This window comes from Macaca thibetana, chromosome 5, assembly GCF_024542745.1.
Source record: "Macaca thibetana thibetana isolate TM-01 chromosome 5, ASM2454274v1, whole genome shotgun sequence".
Classification (NCBI taxonomy): Eukaryota; Metazoa; Chordata; class Mammalia; order Primates; family Cercopithecidae; genus Macaca; species Macaca thibetana.
This window is the reverse complement of record NC_065582.1, coordinates 135,725,352-135,732,188: the sequence shown is the minus strand read 5'-3', so window position 1 is coordinate 135,732,188 and position 6,837 is coordinate 135,725,352. Positions and strand designations below refer to the sequence as shown.

The 6,837-nt window shown below is 47.2% G+C and overlaps 1 pseudogene; it reads left to right on the top strand.

The window, feature by feature from the left end:
• Positions 1 to 924: 924 nt before the first annotated feature.
• On the top strand, positions 925 to 4,681 carry LOC126954450 (transcription factor NF-E4-like; annotated as a pseudogene).
• The last annotated feature ends 2,156 nt before the right edge of the window (positions 4,682 to 6,837 follow it).

The following is a 6,837-nucleotide window of genomic DNA, read 5'->3' as shown; positions in this document are numbered from 1 at the left end:
TTATAAGTCAGAATGCCATGTACAGTGCTGTATGTATTTTTCTAGTAACTAGAACATCTTTGAAATATAATGCCTCCTCCTTCACTGTGTCAAAGGGAAGGAAGTCCAAACTCATCAGAAGAAGAAATGAGAGTGAGAGAGCAGTATACTGTTGATGGCTTTTTTATCCAGGCCAGGAAAAGCCTGATATGAGGCCACTGTTTTGTGGCTAAAGGATGAGTGACCAACATGCAGTGCCTCTGCTGGCCAGGTGACCTGCACACAGTCCAGGTGGGGCTCTCTGGTGTCTCCCTTTGTTCCTGATTCACCTGGACTCCCTGTCTTCCTTCCTTAAACAGATTACAATACCCAGTGAGATCACCAATTCCTTTCATATTAGTCATATTTTCAGTCATTTATCTGGGAAATCTACTCAAGTCAGCTTCATGGGTGTTCCTCAGATCTCTTCAGGACCACATTTACCAGTTTTTTTGTGATGGGATTGATTGCTACAAATGACATTATGCATAGTTTCATTCATCCCCTTGATTCAGAATAAGTAATTGAGGGGGGAAATGATAGGCAATAAATAAATATATACATTATTCTCATTCTCAAAGAATATTCTTATTTTCAAATTCTGGCAATCTGGGGATATCTTACTCCATACTTTATATAATGACTTTATTAGTAATCTCCTAATGAAAAAGTCCATTTATTCCATAGGTAAATGTGGACGGCATAATATATTATATATATCCCAGATATGATGATGAATCTTAGGAGTTTAATGAATAAAATGACCCTGTGCCTGGTGAAGAAAGGCCTATAAATACAAAGTAACCTAGAACGAATCCATTTCTGCATCTTTCAAACTCTTTTCCACTCTGCTGTTACAGCTGTCATTTCTAAAGCAAGCATCAGTGTATTGTGATTTACTCAGTCATGTGTAAGTTATCAACAATCCAGCATAGGTTGGGTTATGCCAAGCCCAGTCTCATCCCTCCTTACTGCTCTCCTGGTCGAGGGTAAAGACTCTGCGACAAAATCGCTGATCTTCAGCAAGCAATTCTTTTTTTTTTTCCAACTGGGTCTCGCTGTGTCACACAGGCTGGAGTGCAGTAGCAAGATCATGGCTCACTGCAGCCTCAACCTCCTGGGCTCAAGCAATCCTCCTGCCTCAGCCTCCTGAATAGCTGGGACTACAGGTGTGTGCCACCATGCCTGGCTATTTTTAAAATAATTTGTAAGCTGGGCGTGGTGGCTCACTCCTGTAATCTCAACACTTTGGGAGGCTGAGGTGGGCGGATCACCCGATGTCAGGAGTTCGAAACCACCCTGGCCAATGATGGCCAACATGATGAAACTCCATCTCTACTAAACATACAAAAATAGGCTGGGTATGGTGGCTCATGCTTGTAATCCCAGCACTTTCGGAGGCCAAAGCGGGCAGATCACTTGAGGTCAGGAGTTTGTGACCAGCCTGGCCAACATGGTGAAACCTCATCTCTACTAAAAACTACAAAAATTAGCCAGGCGTGGTGGCAGTCACCTGTAATCTCAGCTACGTGGGAGGCTGAGGCAGGAGAATTGCTTGAACCTGGGAGGAGGAGGGTGTAGTGAGCAGAGATGGCCCCACTGCACTGCAGCCTGGGCAACAGAGTGAGACTCTGTCTCAAAAATAAAATAAATAAAATAAAATAAAATAAAATAATAAATAAATAATTTGCAGAGACAGAGTCTTACTATGTTGTCCAGACTAAAGCAATTATTGAGTAAGCTCACACCTATCTTCCCAAGGGAAGCTCTCCTTTGCTGTACCACACTCACCAGGTGTAAATAAAGTCAAAAACATCTTTCAACACAGAAGTAAATGAGTCCCAGGGCACAATAATCATTTAACTATACACAATTATTTAAATGGCACTGCCCCCGACTTATGTCCAAAACATCTCCAATCTTTTCTTTCAGTTTCCTCCTGAAAATGAAGGATAAGTGCTTCCTCTACATTTGTGCAATTAAAGGGTCCATTCACATGATTTCCCACAACAAAGAAACAGTTCACAGTGGACTCAAAAGGAGATTCCAAAATACATTTTAGTTTTCTCTTTCAGCTCAGGCAACCCTTTCCCCAAGTTTTGATCATCACTGCAGAAGCCTTATTTGCAGTAACAGGTCATACGGTGGAGAGCTGCAAGTAGTGCTGTCCTAAATTGGAAAGTGGTCTATTTGTCAACAATGTGATTAAGATTGAAACTGGCCAGCTAACGCCATTTTAGGCCTGAGCCTGCCTGTACCCAGGTGCTCACTAAAACAGCATGTTGCTCCACACCGCCTCAGGTTGTCTGTAGGCACACTCTCAGGGTTCAGACCGATACAATAACCTTACATCTGGTGCCCAAACCGAGAGGGGCTCAGGTCTGAGTCCCCCGCGGACCTACCCCTCCACCTCAGAAAGCAGGCCACAGTATCCAGACAAAGGAAGCTCCTCAGCCTCCAGTCGCCTCTCTGTGCATGCACATCCATCACTAATCTCGCCTACTGGTAAGTTTCCCTGGGAGCCCGGTTTGGTTTACAGGGGAAAATCTGCACAGCTTCTCTTGGTTTCTCCGATCCGAAAATCCAATGTTGGTCCAAGAAGGTTCCGAGCGTGTGCCAGGCACTCGCTGATCATTTGATCTTAGGGGGACGCCTCTAAGCCATTTGATCCTGTTCCAGAACGAAAAAGGCAGCGGTGACGATTGCTCCTTTTATTGTCTCCCACTAGCAGTTCAGGATGGTCTACTTTTCCCTGTTCTCCGGAGCCTACCCTCAGTTATGGGAAACTCCCGGTCCTACATTCCAAAAAACAACACTGTAGGCTGCCTCATTAAAAACAAAACAAAAAAACACCCCCTCCTCCACCGCCAGCAAACCTTAAGCCTCAGGCAAGATATTCGCCCTAAGCGCCTTGTCTTTTTTTGCAATTCAGTCTGGCCACAATATGAATTAAATAATGGGTCCAAATGGCCCACATGGAACATTCGAGTTTACAGTTTTAACTGACTTAAGCAATTATTGCCAACGTCTGGAGAAATGGGGAGAAATTCCTTATGTCCAGGCCTTTTTGCATTCAGATCACAGCCCCACCTCTGCAATTATTGCTTACCTGTTCAAAGCCTTCTCCTCCATTCTCGCTGCCCTGATCGCCTTTCTCTTCCTGACCCTTCCTCTTTTTCCCTTATTCAATCCCGCTGACTGCTGTCCACCTCTCCTAGGCCCTAACTCTTCCTCTCAACCATCTTCTTTAACCCCCCGAGCCTCCTTATTATCTTCTCAGCCGCCATCCTCCCAGCCGCAATTTTCCCAGCCTCCATCCTCCCAGCTGCCATCTTCCCACCCATCTTCCCAGTCAGCTGTATCCACTTCTTTTCCTACACTATCACGTCATTAAGGACAATTCTAGTATTGCCTGGACCCATTCTCCTCCCCCACCACCCTCTCCTGGAGCTTGTAAACCCATTCCGCCAGCTTACACCCCTATCTATCCTCCACTGCCTGTTAATTCCCCTTCCCCCTTCAAACCCTCAGCCGGAACCACTTCTAGGTTCTTCCTTTGCTCCTGCCCACACTCGCTCAGGCGCCATCTTTGGTCCATGCCCCATTCTTACTTCAGCGCCTGTGTTAGAGTGCCCCCTTCAGGAAGTAGCAGGAACTGAAGGTATTGTTAGAGTTCATGTTCCCTTCTCACTGCTCTCTCTCAAATTAACAAAAGACTCGGTTCATTTTCAGAAGACCCTGCCTCTTATATTCGGGAGTTTCAGTACCTTAACCAGTCTTATGAACTAACCTGGCATGACCTCTACATTATCCTCTGTTCCACCCTCACCCCAGAAGACTGGGACCATATCTGGACCCTAGCTCAGGCACATGCTGATACAATTCATCACCAAGCTCCTGCCCAGCCTACTGGCGCAAAAGCGGTCCCCAACCAGGACCCCCACTGGGATTATCAAGACGGGGGCCTCTGGATGCTGCCATCAAGACCACATGATTGTGTCTCCTTGCAGGACTCAAAAAGGGTGCCCATAAAGTGGTAAACTATGAAAAACTTTCAGAAATCACCCAAGGTCCTGACAAAAACCCAGCCCTTTTTCTCTCTCATTTAACTGAAGCCATGAGAAAATACACCAACCTAGACCCAACCAACCCAGAAGGAACCACTATTTTAAACCTTCAGCTCATCTCCCAATCCACCCCGATATTTGGTGCAAGCTTCAGAAGCTTGACGACAGCCCTCAAATCCCACAATAAGACCTCCTTAATTTAGCCTTCAAAGTCTTTAACAATCGTGATGAGGAAAGTAAAAGGCAAAAACAGGCAGAGCTCCAAATGCTTGCCTCTGCCATTAGAGACCGTGCAGGCCCACAGGGCCACAGCTCCACACAGAAGCCTCCTAGCAATCCACCTCCACCTGGCACCTGTTTCAAGTGTGGCAATGAAGGCCACTTGACCAGACAATGCCCAAACCCAAATAAGACCACCAAGCCATGCCCCCTCTGCATTGGACCCCACTGGAAGTTGGACTGTGAGCAGCTCCCGCAAGGACCGCCGCCATCCCTTCCTGAGCCAGCCAGAACCTCCTACCCTGCCGCTGAAGACTGACGGTGCCCTGGAACAGACGCCCCGACAACTACCATCGCTTCATCCAAGCCAAGGGTAACTCTGATGGTGGCAGGTAGGCCAGTATGTTTTTTTAATTAATACCGGGCAACCTACTCTGCTTTACCTAATTTTTCAGGACCCACCCAGTCCTCCCAAGTCTCTGTTGTGGGAATTGATGGAGACGTCTCCAAACCCCGAGTCCCCTGCTTCATTTTTCTGCTCCCTGAACACCTTTTCCTTCACTCACTCTTTCTTAGTCCTGCCCTCATGCCCAACTCTGCTCCTAGGCAGAGATATCCTTTCAAAACTTCACACTATTCTCCACCTCCATGTTCCCCATTGTACCCAACACATTAACCTAGACCCCTCCAGGGCGTCTAACTTTCTTCTACTCCTCCAACCTCCCACCTTAAAACATGCAACCTGTTCTTATCCCCCATCCGTAGTTAACTCTGCTTTTTGGGATACTTCCACACCCTCAGTCACAGAACACCACACCCCCGTCCACGTTACCCTTAAACAGCCCACCCAGTTCCTATCACAGAAGCAGTATCCTATCCCCAAGCAGCTCTCATAGACCTAAAGCCTGTCATTTCTCACCACCTCGCTGGTCATCTACTCCGCCCAACAAATCCCCCTTTTAACACACCAGTTCTACCTGTTAATAAAGCCAGATGGAACTTAATCACTTAGTCCAGGACCTCAGGCTCATTAACCAAGCTGTACTCCCAGTATGTCCAGTAGTTCCTAACCCATATACTTCACTTTCCACAATTCCCTCTAATACCACCCATTTTTCTGTCCTAAACCTAAAGGATGCTTTTTTTTTTTTTCCCACAGTGCCTTTACACTCTGATTCCCAAAACCTCTTTGGCTTTACGTGGGAAAACCCCGACACCCACATTTCATGTCAGCTCACCTGGTGCGTACTACCTCAAGGTTTCAGAGACATCCCCCACCTTTTCAGACAGGCCCTTGCTTGTAACATCTGTACCTTATCCCTGAAACCATCCACTCTCCTTCAATGTGTTAATGATCTGCTCCTGTGTCACCCCTCTCAAAGAGACTGCAACGCCCATACTCTTTGAAACTTCTTGGCAGAACAGGGGTATCAGGTCTCCCCTAAGAAAGCACAAATATGCACCCCCTCATTCACCTATCTAGGCCTAGTCCTTACCCCGCTAACCCGAGGGCTAACAACTGACCGCATATCCCTCCTCCAGTCCCTCCCGCCTCCACAAACTAAGTAAGAAATTCTCTCTTTTCTAGGACTAGCAGGATATTTTAAGCTCTGGGTTCCCTCCTTTGCTCTACTTGCCAAACTGTTATGCCAAGCCACTAAAGGCCCTCTCCATGAGCCTTCAAACCCTGCACAGCCTATTACCCAACCTTTCCGTCTACTCCAAAAGGCTCTCATCTCAGCTCCCGTCCTCACTCTCCCAGACCTCACCAAACCTTTCTCCCTCTATACTGATGAACAGCATGGAGTTGCACTAGGTGTTCTAACCCAGTCTAAGGGACCCACCCTCCAGGTTGTTGCCACCTCTCAAAACAGCTTGAAGCCACAGTTCTCAGATGGCCTGCCGGTCTCCAAGCATTGGTGGCAGCTGTTGTCCTCAGTCTTGAAAGCCTAAAACTATCTGTCCACGCCAACCTAACAGTTCATTCAACCCATAATATCAAAGACATGCTAGCTCACCACAGTGTACTAAGTCTCTTCCCTGCCCCACGGCTCCTCCAACTGTATGCTCTATTCATTGAAACTCCCCACATCACCTTGCTAACCAGCTCCCGTCTAAACCCGGCCATGCTCTGTCCCTATCCTTGTTCTCTCCTCTTTACTCCTCAGAAGAAATGAGGACTTCCGAGCGCAAAACCTTCAAAAAGCAAGGACCATGGTATGTCAAGGAACAGTGCTTCATTCTTCCTTACTCCCAAAGCCTTCCTCACCTCCAAAGCCTCCACAACTCCTTCCATGTTGGTTACAAACCTCTCCTGCAACTTCTCTGCCCTATTCTCAGTTGTCTTCACCTTTCCATCTGTGTTCGAGAAATTACCCAGTCCTGTTCTATCTGCCACTCAGTGTCACCCCAGGGCTCCCTCCTGCCACAGTCTTTTCCTACCCACCAAGCCCAGGGCCAGGTACCCAGGCAAGATTGGCAAGTAGACTTCAGTCGCATGTCACCCGATAAAGGGCTTCGCTATCTTCTAGTC